Source organism: Callithrix jacchus, chromosome 22 (genome assembly GCF_049354715.1).
Source record: "Callithrix jacchus isolate 240 chromosome 22, calJac240_pri, whole genome shotgun sequence".
Taxonomy (NCBI): Eukaryota; Metazoa; Chordata; class Mammalia; order Primates; family Cebidae; genus Callithrix; species Callithrix jacchus.
The window spans coordinates 5,752,443-5,771,091 of NC_133523.1; the positions used below are offsets into that span (position 1 = coordinate 5,752,443).

An 18,649-nucleotide genomic window follows, 5' to 3' on the forward strand; every position below is an offset into this window, starting at 1 on the left:
GGCCAGGGCCCGAAAGACGAAGAAGAATGCCACAGAGAAAGGCCAGGGCACTACAGCGTTTTAAAAACATGCTCCTAGTATAAGAAGGCAACAAAATTCATCCTCCAAGACGGATGTGGCCAGACTCTTCTTTAATTTCAATGAACAGGAGAAGATAACGAAGTGAATATTATTCCTCTCTCCCTTAAAGGAAGCAAAAATATGATGTTAAACACCGAAGCGTCTAAGCGGTCTTATAAACCTCAAAATCAGCGTCACATTCATAGACGCGAGTGCTAGTCACATAGAGCCAAGTAATGTGCGTTAGACCAGGGGTTGGCAAGCTTCTCGTGTCAAGTGCGCAACAGCAAATATTTTAGGTTTTGCAGGTCAGGCGCTCTCTGTCAAGATGACTCAACTCCGTCCATTGTGGGGTGAAATGATTGTGGCTGTGTGCCAATAAAACTTTATCATGGTCCCAATTTTAGTATATTTGCTGCCGAAGGGAGCACAATTTATGGACACTGAAAAGTGAATTTCAGATAATTTTGTATGTCCTAAAATATTCTTCTTTTGATTTTTTCCAACTACTTAAAAATGTAGGGAAAATAAAGCATTCTTAGCTCATGGGCTGTAAAAAACAGGCAGTGACTTGGATTTAGCCCCTGGGCTGGTTTGCCCACTCTGTATTAGACTCAGATGTTTGGATTCATGTCTTTAAAAGAGAGCCTAAAATAACTCCAAATAAATAAATGGGCAGGTATCAAATGGCCCATGTAATGACAAATACCATTCTAGAAATCCGTGTCCAGCAGGTCAAGGACACTCTGGGGGTGAAGACCAACATTCCTGTCATGTCTCCATCTCAGAGGCGGAGGATGTGGGGTTTGGGCGTGTACACGGGCAGGGCCTAGAGCAATGTCACAGGGAAGGGGGTGGGGACAGCCCTCATGTCCTATGGATCCTGACCCTCTGCTGTGGGTGGAATGTTGTTTATATACTCCCAAAACTCACATGTTGAAACCTAACCCCCAGTATGATGGCATCTGGAGATGGGGCCTTTGGGAGGTGATTAGGTCATGCATGGGGCCCTCAGGAGTAGGATTAGGGTCCTTGCAAAAGAGGCCCCAGAGACTTCCCCTGACCTTTCCACCACGTAAGGACACAGCTGGAAGGCAGAAACAACCGGAAAGCAGGCTCCCCCCAGAAATCAAATCTGCCAGTGCCTTGAACTTCCCACCCTTCAGAACTGACAGCAATACATTCCTGTTATTGATAAGCCAGCCAGTCTCTACTATTTTTGTTGTAGCAGCCTGAATGAACCCACGCCCTCCTTTCCCTCGCCCCTCACCCTGTGTAGCTCTTACATGCACTCAGGACCTTCATGATTCAGGATCTTTGGGAATTTCACAGAGGAGGAGAAACTTGTGGATTAGAGAAATTATTATACAAGATAACATCTTTGGATTGTTTGTTTGTTTTGAGACAGGGTATTGCTTTTGTCACCCAGACTGGAGTGCAGTGACATGAACACAGCTCACTGCAGCCTCAACATCCCAGGCTCAAGAGATCCTCCCACCTCACCCTCTGGAGTAGTTGGGACCAGAGGCACACGCCACCACACCTGGCTATTTTTGTATTTTGTATTTTTTATAGAGACAGGATTTTACCATGTTGCCCAGGCTGGTCTCAAACTCCTGAGCTCAAGCAATCTTCCTGCCTCAGCCTCCCAAAGAGTTGAGATTACAGGCACGAGCCACTGTGCCAGCCCAGATAACACCTTTGAATAGACATTTGTCAGCCAGGTGAGGTTGCAGTGAGCCGAGATCGTGCCATTGTACTCTAGCCTGGGCAACAGAGCAAGACTTCATTTCAAAAAAAAAAAAAAGGATTTCTCCAAAGAAGATCTACAGACAGCCAATAAGCACATGAGAAGAGACTCAGCATCATTAGCCATTAGAGAGATGCAAATGAGAACCACAATGAAATGCCACTTCACACCTACTAGGTTAGTTACAGTAAAAACAAGGAAAAATCCAAGTGCTGGTGAAGATGTGGAGAACTGGAGCCCTCGCTCATTGCCAGTGGGAACGCGAGAAGACAGTTTGGCAGTTACCTGCAGTTACCATATGACTCAGCAACTCCACTCCTAGGTATATTCCCCGGAGAAATGAAGTTATATGTCCAGGCAAAAGCTTGTCCACAAATATTCGTAGCAACACTATTTGTAATAGTCAAAAGGTAGAAACAACCCAAACATCCATGAAGGGATTAATGCATAAACAGATGTGGCCCATCCGTGCAACAGAATATTATTCAGCCATGAAAAAGAATGAAGCTCTGATCCAGGCTACGATGTGGATGAATTTCAAAACAGTATCATCTAATCTTCCAGTGCCATATATACACACACACACACACACACACACACACACACGTATATATTACATACTCACGTATATATTACACACACACATATATTACACACACACGTATATATTACACACACACGTATATATTACATACTCACGTATATATTACACACACACACACGTATATATTACATACTCACGTATATATTACACACACACATATATTACACACACACGTATATATTACACACACACGTATATATTACATACTCACGTATATATTACACACACACACACACGTATATATTACATACTCACGTATATATTACACACACACATATATTACACACACACGTATATATTACACACACACGTATATATTACATACTCACGTATATATTACACACACACACACACGTATATATTACATACTCACGTATATATTACACACACACATATATTACACACACACGTATATATTACACACACACGTATATATTACATACTCACGTATATATTACACACACACACACGTATATATTACATACTCACGTATATATTACACACACACATATATTACACACACACGTATATATTACACACACACGTATATATTACATACTCACGTATATATTACACACACACACACGTATATATTACATACTCACGTATATATTACACACACACATATATTACACACACACGTATATATTACACACACACGTATATATTACATACTCACGTATATATTACACACACACGTATATATTACACACACACACACACACACACACACACAAGTGAAAGAAGCCAGTCACGAAAGGTCACATATTGTATGATTCTATTTACAGGAAATATTCAGAAGAGAAAAACCCACATAGACGGAAAGTAGACTGGGGTTTGCCAGGGGCTGAGGAGTGACAGATTGTGATTGACTTCTAACAGGTATGGAATTTCTTTTCATGGTGACGGAATGTTCTGGAATTAAAGAGTGATGATGGCCTCACAACACTGTGCAAACCACTTAAAAGTGGTTAAAATGGTGAATTTTGGGCTGGGTGTGGTGGAGCATGCCTGTAAACCCAGCACTTTGGGAGGCTGAGGCTGGGGATTGCTTGAAGCCAGGAGTTTGAGACCAGACTGGGCAACACAGTGAGACCCTGACTCTACAGAAAATTAGCCAGGCATGGTGGCGTGCACCTGTAGTACCAGCCCAGGAGGTGGAGGCTGCAGTGAGCCATAATCGCACCACTGTACTACAGTCTGGGTGACAAAGCAAGACCCTATCTCAAAAAAAAAGGTGAATTATATCTCAACTGAAAAAAGATGACGACAGTGAATGCTGGCAAATGCCAGCCATGAAGAGAAACAATGATAGAAAGATTAAAAGCATTCATGGATGCTCCCCTCAGGAGAAGTCAAAGGCGATTTCCCATCATTACAAGAAAATTAGGCACAGCAACTTACAAAGTACAGTTTGAACATTTTCAGAAATGAATCTCAGTAACAAGTATCCATTGAACACTATCCCTAAGAGACTTTGTGAAAATCTCGAGTGACAGGGAGGGAAATAGGTGTGGGGAAGTGTGTTTCAAAACGTGTTTAGATGAGGCCCATCAACAGAAGAAGCCAAGGGACCAATGAGGAATGAACTGCAGGAGGGAGGTAGGCATTTTCCAACCAGGAGTCTGAAATGAGGCTACGTCCCAGCTTGGGAGTCAGAGAACTGGAGACTTTCTGGGCCAAGCCCTCTGTGAACATTAACCCTGGAGAATAAAGGAGCAGGGAGTTTCTAGAAGATTCTACATTCAGGGGGAGAAAACAAAAAGAAAGGAAACCTGTGGAGGTTGGGGTCTCAGAAATCTTAAAGGATGTTAAGAAAGAAAACCATGATTTACTGAATTTAAAATGGGAGGAAAGCTCAGATTAAGAATGAATAACTTTATCCAGGATTAGGTCACAGGAATTCAGGTTTTAAATTGTCTGCGTGAAGTTCAAGAGGAAGAATCTGTACCATAAGAAGAAGCCAACTACAACAGCAAAACGAGGTTCCGGAACAGGACCTAGTGACTGCACGACTGAGCTCCCTCCTGGGGCTGGACAGAGCAGAGGCTCAAGTCCCTGAACAGGGCCATGTCATCAGGGCGTCAATGACCCAAGCAAGCAGCTCAGGGGCGGAGGGTGGCTGGCAAGCTGCACCCTGGGCTGCTGGAAGGTCTTCTGTTGGGAAGGCAGCAGAATAAATGCTCTGGTGAAGAATAAAGCAGAGGTTACAGCCACGCATCCAGAGGGAATTCAGAGGGGCAGGGCACGCTGTTGCCAGGCTCTGAGTCTGCAGAGGAGTCAAGGGTGACAAGCGTGAACTTGTGGCTGTGCAAACCAGCCCAGCAGCCAGGCCTCCCCGAGAGGCACACGCAAGCATGGGCACAGCTCACGGTGACAGAATGAGGCTGAGTCAGTTACACATGGGCTGACAGGGAACACGTTCCAGAGGAGGGGCTGAGGCAGGGAGAGGCTGCCGGGGGGTCTGAGCACGCCCTAAGTGGCCCACAGAACACCGTGGATGAGTTCAGTGTGCATTTTCCTGGGGGGTGGGGACACAAGTTTTCACCAGGCTGTCAAAGAGTCTGGGATCTACCACTCTGGAATGTTAAGAAAGTAAAGAGTCTGTGTTGGCCTTGGAGACAGTGAGTGGGATAGGGACTTAGGACAAAGGACATGCATGTGGTAAAAAGGCCCTGTGGTGTCGGGGAGGGGAGGAGATGGCTCCCATCCCACTGGAGGCGGTGCAGTTTCAGAAGAGGACAAAATTGGAAAGTCACCTTTGCGGCAGGAATGGAGCTGGGATGAAGTGGCGGCAAGCTAACGCCCAGGGGAGGAAGCCCTCAGCAACTTCCCTCCTGAGAGTATGCGGACATCTCACACGTGGACACAGACATACTGGACACGGGTGCTTACTGCAGCAGGGGCGGTAAAGTAGAAGGTATAACCAAAACCCCCCTGAATAAAGGCTAAGGCCGGGCATGGGGGCACACGCCTACAGTCCTAGCACTTTGAGAGGTGGAGGCTGGCAGATTGCCTGAGCTCAGGAGTCCGAGACCAGCCTGGCCAACATGGTGAAACCTCGTTTCCACTAAAATACAAAAAAGTAGCCAGGTGTAGTGGTAGGCACCTGTAATCCCAGCTACTTGGGAGGCTCAAACAGGAGAATTGCTGGAACCCAGGAGGCGGAGACTGCAGTGAGCAAAGATTGCACCACTGCACTCCAGCCTGGGTGACAGATTAAGACTCTGTCTCCAAAAAAAAAAGGCTGTGCGCAGTGGCTCATGCCTGTGATCCCAGAACTTTGGGCGGCTCAGGCGGGCGGATCACGAGGTCACGAGTTCGAGACCAGTCCAGCCAACATGGTGAAACCCCGTTTCTACTAAAAATACAAAAAAATTAGTCGGGCGTGGTGGTGTGAGCTTGTAATCCCAGCTACTCAGGAGGCTGAGGCAGGAGAGTCGCACGAACCCGGGAGGCAGAGGTTGCGGTGAGCCGAGATGGCGCCACTGCACTCCAGCCTGAGAGACAGAGTGAGACTCTGTCGCTAAAGAAAAAAAAAAAAGGCCAAGTTAAGTAAGTGCCTAGGACAGGTCTATACAGCGGAGTATCAGACTGTCATGTATAAAGAGTGAAGCGCAAACACAAATAGTGAGTGATAAGGAAAGATACAGGTACAGGTCAACGAACCTCGAGAACGTCATGCTAAAATAGCCACTCGCAAAAGGCTGCTTACTATGTGATTCCACTTCCGTGAAGTTTCCAGGACGGGCAAATCCACAAAGACAGAGAGTGGCTTCGTGGCTACCAGGAGCTGGGGAAGGAGGTGGGGAGTCTCTGCTTAATGGAGACAAGGTGTCTTTTTGGGCTGATGACTCTGTAATTAGATGCTGGTGATGGCTGCATGACCTTGAGAATATACTAAAACCCACTAAATTGTACACATTAAAAGCGTGAATTCTATGGCATGTGAATTACATCTCAATGGAAAAAACAATAAAGAATTGGTGTGTACACTTTACAGGCCTGTGAAATATCTGAAAGTGTCCACAGCAAACTTTTCTTAGTGGCGGCAGGGGCAGAGGAGAGGGGAAGAAGAAGCCAGAGGCTCTGCTTTTCTTTTGTACTACTTGGGTTTTTTTTTTTTTAACGATGATTTATATAATGTAAAAGAGAAGCAGTCAGAATTATGGGGACTACACATAGGAACCCAAAGTCCTGAAATGGTCACTAGGGAATTCAGGGCACCGAGCACTGAAATGGCTTGGAGGGCACCACCTGTGATACAAAGTCCAGCGATGATGGTCACTTTAGAAAATGGACCCACGCCACTCAGACTTCGTGAGTGACCTTATATTCTCCGCTGTGCAGTATGTGCACAGCAAAGTCAGTAGCCGAGACAGTGGTCGCCTCTGAAAAGGAAGAGTTCACTTAAAACTCGTGCCGGCCTTGACTCAGCACCTTTCCTGCGCAGTTGGTGGAGAAGCGAAGGCCACATGTGGCTGCTGAGCGCCTGACATGGGGCTGGTCCCAAGATTTCTAAGACTCAGCACACAAAAAAGAATGTGAAATATTTCAACAATACTTTTTCGTATTGATTATATATTGAAACGAATACTTCCAACACAGTGCATTGGATAAAATGTATTATTAAATTACTTTCACTTGTCTCTTTTTACCTTTTAAAATGTGTCTACTAGAAAATTGCAAATTTCACATGTGGCTTGTGTTATGTTTCTGTATTGGCCAGTAACGATCCAGAAGACCCTTAGAATAAACCATCTTAGGATAAGTTTCAGAATTCACAAATATCTTAAGAGAGCCTATTTTACTAGAAAGTAAGCAAAATGCCTCAAGACTGCATGACAAATGACCATTATTTCTGAGACCAACTGCAAGACTGACTGCTGAGATCCAGTAGAGAACTGGAATACTTATTTCTCATATAAAAAATCTAAATATGTTAGTACCTCATTTCATATAAAAGTAAATTATTAAATAACCACATTATTAAGATAACTGCAAGAAATGGACCATATTTACAATGTTTTGTAAACTTGCTAGTGTGTGGATATGTACCCTAGTTATGAAATACATTTGAAGATATAAAGAGCAGCCACAATGATAGAGAAATGGTAGACTAATATTTTCTATTATTACTGGAGACCACATCATATTTTGGATTCATGCAATTTTGCTCACAGTGAAACCATTAATTTTCCACGGTAATTCATGCAAAGTACTGTATTAGCATGTAGTTTCTTCCTTATCTAGAAAAGTTGGCTTATCCGAAAGAGATCAGTTTAAGACCTCTGGAGGCACTGGAACTTCTGAGCCTTCAGGGTGTTACTATTTAATGAGTCACTAAGCTTTATTTATTAGACATGTTGAATGAGGGCCGAGTTCCTTCCTGCCACTTTTGTTGCCATTGCCACACACAATTTGTAAACCAGTCCTACCACATACTACTAATTAATAAAATTTCAACTGATTAAAAAAAAAGAAAGTAACGAAGCAACATGACTTTTTAGATGTGGATGTGATCTCTACCTAGTAAGAACTCATGCAATTTTGACAAATAATTACTCGATTTGGTGTCCCACAAATACGGTTAGACATGGTCTCTTTCCTCAAGGGTTTTGCATGCATGGATGGGGAGAAAGAGAAAAGGAGACATACACAGATAATTTCTTACGTGGCAAAAGGTGACAGGTGCAGACTCCAGATGGAACAGGGTGCCATAAACAGTGGGGCAGGGGAATCTGGGCAGCATTCAGTCCTGGACCCTGCTGGAGGTGGGGTAGGGAAAATCAGGCAGAGGTATAGACAAGGGACAGTGTGTGGGGCAGGGAAGGGTCAAGAGACCAAGCTGGTTGGAGCTTGGGGAATAAAGGGGAAAACAGGCTGGGCCACTTGGAGAAAGTCTACGAATGAGGGTCAGAGCCCCTGGACTCCACCATACGGGCAAGAGTCAGGAAACAACCGCGCACCGCCCAAATCTGGCCCAGCCACTAGCCCATAAGTTAAGAATGGCTTTTACATTTTGAAGTGGTTAGAAAAAAACTAAAATCAAAATATTTTGTGATGCAAGAAAATTATATGAAATTCACATTTCAGAGTCCATAAATAAAGTTTGACTGGCACACAGCCATGCCCAAGCGCTCACATGTCGTGTACATCTGCTTTCGAGCTCCATCGGGAGAGCTGAGTAGGTGAGATAGCGACCATCTGGGCCGCAGAAGCCAAAACATTTACTATCTAGCCCTTTATAGAGCATGTTTGCTGATCCCTGCTGCCTTGGAACACTAAAACACCCTGTGAGCCTTCTTTGCTCAAATAAAATAAAGACACTACTCAAATAAAATAATGGCACTTGTGCCAATCTGCAGGAATATTTGTTGGCTAGGATCCTCGAATTTAAAACCTTTCTCCTGTAAATATTTCTTCAAGCCTTGGTAGAGGTTTCCTCTTATCTGTTAATGAAGAGTAGCAAATAATGAAACAAAAAATAGTGGGATACCTGCAGGTTCCCACAGGTTATTGGAAGCCCTGTGCCGGCTTGTCCCGCCCAACCAACAGCACTTTCAAAGAATGGATGCTCGAGGTTGATACTGTACACTCATTTCTTATAATTTAATCACATCGCATTAATAAAATGTTCTGAGTTCACATGATTTGATTCAATGCACTCATGGTATTCCATGATGTTTCACAGTATCATGTGCTCTCCCCTCCCAGGGTCCCCTCCCGTCTTAAGGCCATTGCTGAGGGCAGCTAGAAGCAGCAGATTTGGAAGAACACGGAACAAGAGGACCCACGCCATACCCTTCATCTAAAGGAAGAAATCCGAAGCTTACTTTAACAGTCCTGACTTAGAACAGTATCATCAGAGATAGAAAGAATCAATACAAGATCAATTTGGGCGGTGGGACCTATGGGAAGCAGTGAGTAGAAAAGAGGGCAGTGGGTCAGCGGAGGTGAAGGAGAGTGGGGAGAAGACGAGGTGACTCCCGGCCTTTAACACGGGGCCGCAGAGGAGACAGCTCCATCGGTAGTCTCGGACTAGACCCTGGGGAGGAAGAACGAGGGGTCCACGCTACTCGGGTTTCTGGCAAGAGCAGGGTGCCCAGGTGGGGATCCAATGGCCACACATCTCTCTTTCTCTGGGGCCTTGCCTTTCTTCCTAGACCCTGGGCCCAATGCTTCCTGAAGCAAAACACTCTGAGTGGAGTTTAGCTGCTGGAGAGATTCCTCAGCTACCTGCCCAAGAGACCGAGCCGTGCACTAAAACATCTTTACCCGTCTCGGGGCGTGATCATCGTTCCAATTCTGCTAGGCTTTTGCAAGGATTAGAACATATGTAACACACCAGGCACATAGTAGGTGCTCATGGGTAACATCATGGCAACTCTTATTTATTTACTTATATTCTTGAGACAGAATCTCACTCTGTCTCCCAGGCAGGAGTGCAGTGGCGTGATCTTGGCCCACTGCAACTTCCGCCTCCTGGGTTCAAGCAATTCTCTGCCTCAGCCTCTGGAGCAGCTGGGATTACATGCGCTCACCACCATGCCAGGCTAATTTTTGTATTTTTAGTAGAGATGGGGTTTCACCATGTTAGCCAGGCTGGTCTTGAACTCCTGATCTCATGATCCACCCGCCTCGGCCTCCCAAAGTGCTGGGATTACAGGTGTGAGCCACCACACCCGCCTATTATTAATTTATTATTATTGTTTTAGAGACAGGTCTTTCTCTAGCACCCAGGCTGGAGTACAGTGGTGTGAACATGGCTCACTACAGCCTCCAACTCCTGGGCTCAAGTGATCCTTCCACCTCAGCCTCCCGAGTAGCTGGGTCTTCAAGTGTGCACCACCAGGCCCAGCTAATTTTTTGTGTGTGTGGAGACAGAGTCTTGTTATGTTGCTGAGGCTGGTCTTGAATTCCTGGCCTCAAGCTATCCTCCTGTCTCGGCCTCCCGAAGTGTTGGGATTACAGGCATGAGTCACCATGCCAGGTTCCCTTTGTTTTTAAAACATAACCTTGGTGATCTAACAGGCACTGCCTTTAGGGTGTGGCTACTCCGTACTGGCTTCTTGCCCACCTGCTTGACTCTGTGGCCAACATACCACTCTCTGCCGTTCTTGAAAACCCCTCCTTCTTTGTTTTTATGCAAGAATCAAAAATGTTATTACACAGCACTGAGCATTCTTACACAGATCAGAGAAGGCAAATGACTCGATAAATGATGTCATATATTATTTTATCTATGACCTTTGTAACCAGACAACTGAATGTATAATGATTTCAGAGTGTCTACTTGCAAACAATATAAGAACTCTGCTACCCATGGAGCTTATCCCTGCCTCTGTAAGTGGTTTTATTTTGACCTGCATTAAAAACGACCTCTCTTCCCGATGAGAACTGTTACTGGTCTAACTAGAAATTCGGGGCTACATTGTGAGAAAAATGGAGGCTCTCCCTGCACCGTGGCAGTGCAGCGGGTCCTTGGCTGTAATAACACCTGTGAAGAGGCTGCAAGATAAAGAGAGACTCAGCGAGATGCAATTTCGTCCAAGTTCATCAGAGCCACCTGGGCAATGATCTTGAGTCAGTGTCTCTGTTGGTCTCAGCACCTTCCAGGACCACCAATACTACCACTGGCTGTTTTTCTTTAACTCTCAGCTCTTGAGTTTTGAAGTCTGTTGTTCGTTAAACAGGAAAGGTCAAGAGTCTTAGAGAGGGGTTAAAGATACCCTAACACCCGTGACAGACTTTCTCCTCAGCCTACGAGAAGGCCTAAAAAAGAACTGGAAGAAAACACTCTGCGTTGGCAGTCCTCTGCCCAGCAGTAGCAGATTCAGGTGTTGGAAAATGCTTCTGAGCTGGGGAACAAAGCTGGGGCAACAGATCTTTAAGAAAGGCAGCCAAGGCTAGAGATATTTGCCTATAAAGTGGGTAAATTGCATGTAACTTTGTTAATTCTCTGTAATTGCTTCCTCTGCCACTGCTTGTGGCCCAGGGCTGACTTCTTGGGGTGAACCCAAGTGTCTGGAGCTGCCAAATCTTTCACAAATTGTCTGAACTACAAAAAAAGCTAAGGGTTAAAATACAACTTGCCCTATAGCCTTGCTTTCCTCCGAGCAAAAAGGAGAATTCCCCGGTTCAACAAATGCTGAGTGTCACATTTCGTTGCTGAAACAATTCTAATAGACATAAACAGCTCTATATTTGTTCCAAAATGACTTTTTAACAGAGTGAAATCTTTGAAAAGTTTCAAAGCAAAACATGGGACAAATCAAGCCACTGCAGTGGGCTGGGACATAGAGATCGGCATTTCACATTCTCCACTGCGTACTCAGCTCCTAGCAATGAGACCCAGCAGCAGCTCTGTTAGAAAACTGCCCCCACTGCCCGAACTTTCTGGAAAAGAACTTCATTTGCAATTTTGGCTGGGTAAAAAGGGAAATTAATTAACAGTAGGGGTCTTTGATTAAAATTTCTTTTGAGATCTGGTTAAGGAAAAGTACATATTGAAAGAGCTGGAATGTTAATTGAGACCGAATTGAAAACATGGAGTTTGAAGGCTATTGGGTCTCAGGCACGGGGTGCGTGATTTTTTGTTGTTGTTGTTAGAACTGAAGGTTACCATTTTGATGTAGGCCTCGCAGTCCTGAAGAGCACTTGGACTCATGTGTTTCATTCACTCACCTGTTAAATATGAAGCCCTCACTCATGTGTTAAATTTGTAAAATGACCCGTGGGAATTGTGGCAGGGGTAGCTGTCTCTATCCTCCAAAACCTTGTCACAATCAAGAATAGGAAATGAGACACACAAATCACTACCACCTGTCGAAGCGGCCTTGCAGTGCTAAATCTAAGTGCTGGAGCAATTTGCCTGCAGTCCTTGCCACTTCTGGTTGATTAGTCCAGTAGCCCCCAACTGTCGGGGGGGGGGGCAATTCTGTTCACCCTCGATCCCACCTCAGGACATCTGGCAATCTCTGGAAATGGTTGTCACCACTTGGGGAAGTGGGGTGTGCTTTTGGCAGACAGAGGCCTGGGAGGCTGCTCCGCACCCTACAGTGCACAGAAGAGTCTCCCCAGCCAAGAATAAACTGGCCCCAAATGTCAATGGTGCACGGTAGAGACCCACTTTAGTTTATATTCTCCAACTTAGCTCCCCAATGAAAATCTCAAGGTTCCATGGCAAGAGGGCATTAGAGAGGGGTCTTGAGGGAGCAGAAGGACTTCCTTCAGTAGAAATGACATTTCAAGGAAGTATAAGACCGGTTTGAAGTATGGCAAGCTCATCTGGAGTAGTGAAAGGGAGGCAACGACAAGGGAGATGGCGCTGGCCTCAAGGAAGCCTTGCATTGGTGGTTACAACAAAGGGGAGGGGGCAGTTTGTCCGTTTGGCTAACAAAAGTAGTAAGAAAGTGCCTTGCAGCTCAAAGAGCTGTGACAAGGTGAGTGGGAGAAGACGAAGAGATCAGTAAGAATTCAGAGACAAAGGAACCCAAGGTCTGTGCAAGGAGCCGCAAGGGGACAACACGGAAGTGCTTCGCGAGCAGGCTCTGGCAGTGACCCGAAGGCTGGAGAATTACTGCCTCTGTAACAGGAGAGGAGGGCTACTTCCAGAAAGAAGGACAAAGACTCTAGCAGCTACTAGAACTAGAATAAGAAGAGAAGTGGGCTGGCGCAGGCCCATGTAAATGGAAGGAAGGCGGAAGTTTCCGGACCGGAAGTCTAGGTGGGAGGCGCCATGTTGCGGCCCATGCTGACTCTACCATCTCACAGTTCGTTAAATTAAGTAACAGCACATTGATGAGTCTTTTCTTTTGCATGCTAAGTCTCTCCGATGAGCACAATCATCAGTGTGAACCAAGGGGGTGGCAATTAATCGAATCACATACACTTCCAGCAATAATCTCTATTCACCTGCGTCTGCCATTTTGAGGGTCTGCGATAAAAACACCAGGATTTACACAAAAGATTTCCTCCTGAAATATATCCTGTTTTTAACTTAGGGTCTGAATATCACTTGCCAGTGGTTTCTAACCATTTTAAATTTGTCTATTGCCTTCTCCCCTCTCTCAACTCTCCACGTGATGATATATTAATACACGTAAATGCTTAACTCATTATAAGCTCCTCAGATGTTTGATATTTCAGGCCCACAAATATTTGCTGAATAAATGGTTGGAGACCCCAGAGAGCTCCTCTCTGAAGTCCCTAGTAGGGTGAATTCTTCTAGAAAATGAGTAATTCCTTTTAAAACCAGAAGCACATCCTTTAATCTGGTTTCAGTGGGTCCGGAATTCCAAATATATTTTTTCTCAAGGCAGGCTACATCTGTCTGTACATACTCTGAGAAGGACAGGAGAGGTGGGAAAAAAGACCTTCGTGTTATTTTCTTTGGGTTTCCACTGGCCTGGGTGGAGTCCGCATACATTTTTGTGGGCTGGTAATTTTTTTGGAAACTGCTTCTAAGGCCTTTCCCCACAGATCACCTTTTGGACAGAAATCTATCCTTGGAAACATGGCAAAGTTTCTAAAAGATAAACAGTTTGCATTTTTTTTAAAAAAAAAAGCATAATTAAGTGCTGTTGCAGCTTTAGGAATGGACTTCTATATCACTGGTATAATTTCAACAGTTTTCCAAGAGACAGGCGCTCCTGAGTCAAGCCTTCTGCCTTTCTGTGGGGACCCAATCCTTTTTCCCATGGGCTTTGTGCAAATCTAATCTTTCTGGTCGCCACTGGATCTCACTCTTCCTGGTGCTCAGTTCATGAGGTTATTTCCTCCTCTGCCTTTTGAGCCTTTGTCCAGGTTCTCCCTCCACGTAAGAGCCCCTTCAAGATTTCTGCTTGCACCGGGCGCAGTGGCTCAAGCCTGTAATCCCAGCACTTTGGGAGGCCGAGGTGGGTGGATCACGAGGTCAAGAGATCGAGACCATCCTGGTCAACATGGTGAAACCCCGTCTCTACTAAAAATACAAAAAATCAGCTGGGCATGGTGGGGCGTGCCTGTAATCCCAGCTACTCAGGAGGCTGAGGCAGGAGAATTGCCTGAACCCAGGAGGCGGAGGTTGCGGCGAGCCGAGGTCGCGCCATTGCACTCCAGCCTGGGTAACAAGAGCAAAACTCCGTCTCAAAAAAAGAGATCTCTGCTTAGCATGGTCTGAAAGGTGGAAACCACCCAAGTGTTCATCCATGGATGAATGGGTAAACACAATGTGGCATATCCATGCAATGGAATATTCTTTAGCCGTAAAAAGTAAGGAAATTCTGACGCATGCTACAGCATGGATAAGCCTTGAAGACATTGTGCTAAATGAAATAAACCAGTCACAGAAACACAAGTACTATATGGTTCCACTTATATGGGGAATAGTCATCAGATTCATGGAGACACACAATAGAATGGTGGGTGCCGGGGCCTGGGCACGGGAAATGGGAGTTGGTGTTTAATGGGGACGGAGTTTTTGTTTGCAAGACGAGAACGTTTTGGAGATGAGGGTGGCATCGGTTGCCCAACAGTGTGGATGTACTCAATGCCTCGGAACCGTACACTTAAGCACGGTTAAAATGGTAAGTTTTATGTTATGTCTATTTTACCACAATTGAAACCAAAATCAAAACGAACTTCCCCTGTTGGTTCCTTCTTGGTTTCCTGCTCCTTGAATTTCTATAGCTCTGTCCTTGGCCTCTTCTTACTCTCCACCCTCTTTTGGGGGTGACCTCATCCATTTCCACAACCAAAATGAACAATTATATGCTGATACTCCTAAATCTTGGCCTCTAGCCTGAACCAATCTTCAGTTCCGGACCCCAAAACCTAGCTGCCTTCTGGAAAACTGTCCCACTCAAACTCTCCAAGCACATAACTGGACTCAGTAATCCCCCTCCCCTTCAAACCAATTTCTTCCACGGTCCCTAACTCATTGACATGTCATGTTCTGCCCGGTCCCTAAAGTCAGACACCGGGGAATATTTGGCTCTTCCCTCCCTTCACCCTCCAGTGACTTCCCAGGCTTTCATGCAGCTCCAGAAGCCCTCAAAGCTCTGTCTTTCTCACCACGCCTTGGTTGCTGATTTAGGGCAGGCCTTGTCACCTTCCCCTGGACTATGGCAATAGTCGCCTACACATTTGCTACCTCCAGACTCCAAGCCTTACAATGCATCTACTAGAAGCCTGTCTGATCACAGAGCTGCATCACCATGAGTATCTCAGCCCAGCACTACGGGGACAAGACCCGTTTGTCTAGCCAAGGGTTGACAAACTTTTCCTATAAAGGACCAGACAGGAAATATTTTAAGCTTTGTGGGTCATATTCTGTTTCTTTCTAAAATACTCAACCATGCAAATAATCCTTGCTGTGCAAAAGTAGCCAGAGATAGACAATATGTAACTGCAATGGGCGTGGCTGTGTGCCAATAAAACTCTACTTAGAGAAACAGGCCACAGGCACCTGCTTAGACAAAGGCCCTCCAAACTGCCCTCCGTCCTTCTCTCTAGCCTAATCTCTCCTGGACCCTACACTCAACCACTAGAAACTGCTTGCAGTTTCTTGAAAACGTGGCCACACCCGCTCCCCCACCTGCTGCCTGCAGAACACCGTTGTCAAGATGCTGGCCTCCCCACTGTCTGCCTTCTGTGCCGTGTAGAAACATCTAGCAAAGCCTATTTGATACTGACTCCTCTTCGTTGTTGGTCTTTGATCTTTGTAAACTGAAAGAATAGCACTTTACTCAAAGAAGGCAAATAAATCAATGAAGGATGAATGAATGAAGAACGTATGACTGAATGATGAACAAACGTCAGGGGTCTGGAAAGCAGGTCTTCCAGTACATGACTGGACAGTTTGATGTGACAGCTACAGGCTGACGTGAACTCTACCAGTGATCCAGTTTATTTATTTATTTTTTTGAGACAGAGTTTCACGCTTGTTACCCAGGCTAGCGTGCAATGGCGCGATCCTGGCTCACCACAACCTCTGCCTCCTGGGTTCAGGCAATTCTCCTGCCTCAGCCTCCTGAGTAGCTGGGATTACAGGCACGTGCCACCATGCCCAGCTAATTTTTTCTATTTTTAGTAGAGACGGAGTTTCATCATGTTGAACAGGATGGTCTCGATCTCTTGACCTCGTGATCCACCCGCCTCAACCTCCCAAAGTGCTGGGATTACAGGTGTGAGCCACCATGCCCAGCCCTGATCCAGTTTATTATACTTAGAACAGCATCCAAACTTTGCCCATGGCCTCCCACGCCCTGCAGGTTGCCCCTGCCTCTTCTGCCCCTCCTTGCTTTGCTTGCCAGGCACCAGCCACACAACTGCAGGACCTTTGCACCTGCTGTCCCCTGCCTGGAAGGCTCTTCCTTCTGAACCCCACAGTACTGGTTCCTCTTCTCATTTCAGTCTCAGCTCAACTCTCACCTCCTTAAAATCTCCTGGACACCAGGAGCCCCGTCAGCATCACAGGGCCTTGCTTTGTTGTCTCTACAGTTGAATTTTTCAGCCAAGTTCAAATGTAAGAAGCCTCTGATGGCCAGGCACACTGGCTCACACCTATAATCTCAGCTACTCAGGACGCTGAGGCAGAAGGATTGCTTGAGCCCAGGAGTTTGAGGCTGCACTGCAGCCTGGACAACGGAGCAAAACCTCATCTCTTAAAAAAAAAAAAAAAAGAAGTTTCTTATTATTAGTTACCCACCCCCCCACCCCCATCTCAAACATATACGCAAACACAGGAGACAGGTGTGCACATGTCCAAAATAACTGCAGAGACCTTAGTTAGGTCACCATATATAGCACATCTGGGCTTCATCATATGATAAATGACAAAAAATCACTATTTCGAACCATTACATGTAAGTTCTGTGTATCTGTAATGGCTTTTCAGCTTTTACCCCACTTTAAAACACAGACTCTAGCAGGTGTAAATTGACTGACAGCATTTAAAATCTATCTGCTCTATGTATCATCTACAGGCAGTGGCAAGTCAACTGTATTTTTATTTAGAAAGTCTTGGAATTCACAAGCATCAAAAATAAGAAGGAACTTCCAGGGCATACAACAGGGATTTGCAACACGTAAGACCTATGTGTCACAAAACAGGAATGCACTCTCAGGAAAAACCAACGAGGTGCAGCAAGGCCCGGGCTGTCTGCTCCGAAGGGCCCAACTCAAGTCCTGGCACAAACACCAGGCCAGTTCTCGGCTCCAAGTGGCTCAATTCCAGACTCCAACCGTGTTGGCATCCGAGAGCCAGTGATAACAGAGAAGGGAAACCAGTTTTCAAATGTTCTCATCTGTAGAGCTGGCCACTCCCCAAAGGCCATCACAGTGTGACGTCTGGGGAGTCATCTCAGAGGGGCCCAAGCCGCAAGCAAGGTGGAGGACTCCAAGCGACTTCTCACATTGCCTTTGTTCTTACCAAGCACTTACGCTTACAGAGTGACGTATTAGTACCATGAGTTTCTAGGTTAATTCTTGGGCATTTGCCTCCTAAAACAGACAGCGTAAGGCCTGACCACTCAGTCAAGCCAGATGTATTTACTAAAAGCTTCCTTAGCATTTGGTACTGGCCAGGAAACCACAATAAAAACTCATCATCCCAGGTCACTTACTTACTTGCTTCAGTCTAATAATAATAATAACAACAACAACGGTTCCTAGATGCCAGCGCCTGTGCTAAATAGAGAGCTTAGAGAACTTATTTCTAATATAGCAACCACACGAGCTATTATTATCCATTTCATAGATTTCAAACCTTGCCCCAGAGCCACTAAGCTAATAAACGGTGGCGCCACAATTTAACCCCTTCTCTGCTGTGCCCCAGAGCCCTGGTCTACGATACCCCGCACCACAGCACCCTGCAGTTTTCCTTTCCTCTTTCCCCATCCCCATTCAACCAAGTTCATCCAATTTCAGCTGTACTGACCCTAAGAGATGGCAATATGAGCTTAAGGTGTCTATGAGCAATTCTTAACTTTAAAAACACTTTTTTCTAGGGACAGGGTCTCACTATGTTGCCCAGGCTAATCTCAAACTCCTAGGCTCAAGCGATCCTCCTGCCCTAGCCTCCCAGGTAGCTTGGATCGCAGTTGTGAGCCATGACAACTGGTGCAGCTCCCAACTCTTCATTTCTACACGTGCTTTCCCCAGAAGTGTCAAGGGAACCGTTTATTCATTCATTTCACAAACGTTTTTCAATTGCCTAGTCAGCACTAAAATTATTCTCAGCCCGGAGTATA

At 45.5% G+C, this 18,649-nt stretch overlaps 1 protein-coding gene across 33 annotated transcripts in view; it reads right to left on the minus strand.

Moving 5' to 3' along the window:
* RFX2 (regulatory factor X2) overlaps positions 1-18,649 on the minus strand; it is a 208,254-nt gene that overhangs the window by 101,097 nt on the left and 88,508 nt on the right. For 3 of the 33 annotated variants that reach the window (XM_078360298.1, XM_054249414.2, XM_078360293.1), the window contains exon 2: positions 8,089-8,179. The exons of 27 other annotated variants lie outside the window; for them this stretch is intronic. The gene's annotated coding sequence lies outside the window, so the exon portion shown is untranslated. Of the gene's footprint in view, positions 1-8,088; positions 8,183-18,649 lie in introns of all 33 variants that reach the window. 3 more of the 33 variants (XM_078360297.1, XM_035286198.3, XM_078360294.1) reach the window with 1 other exon arrangement.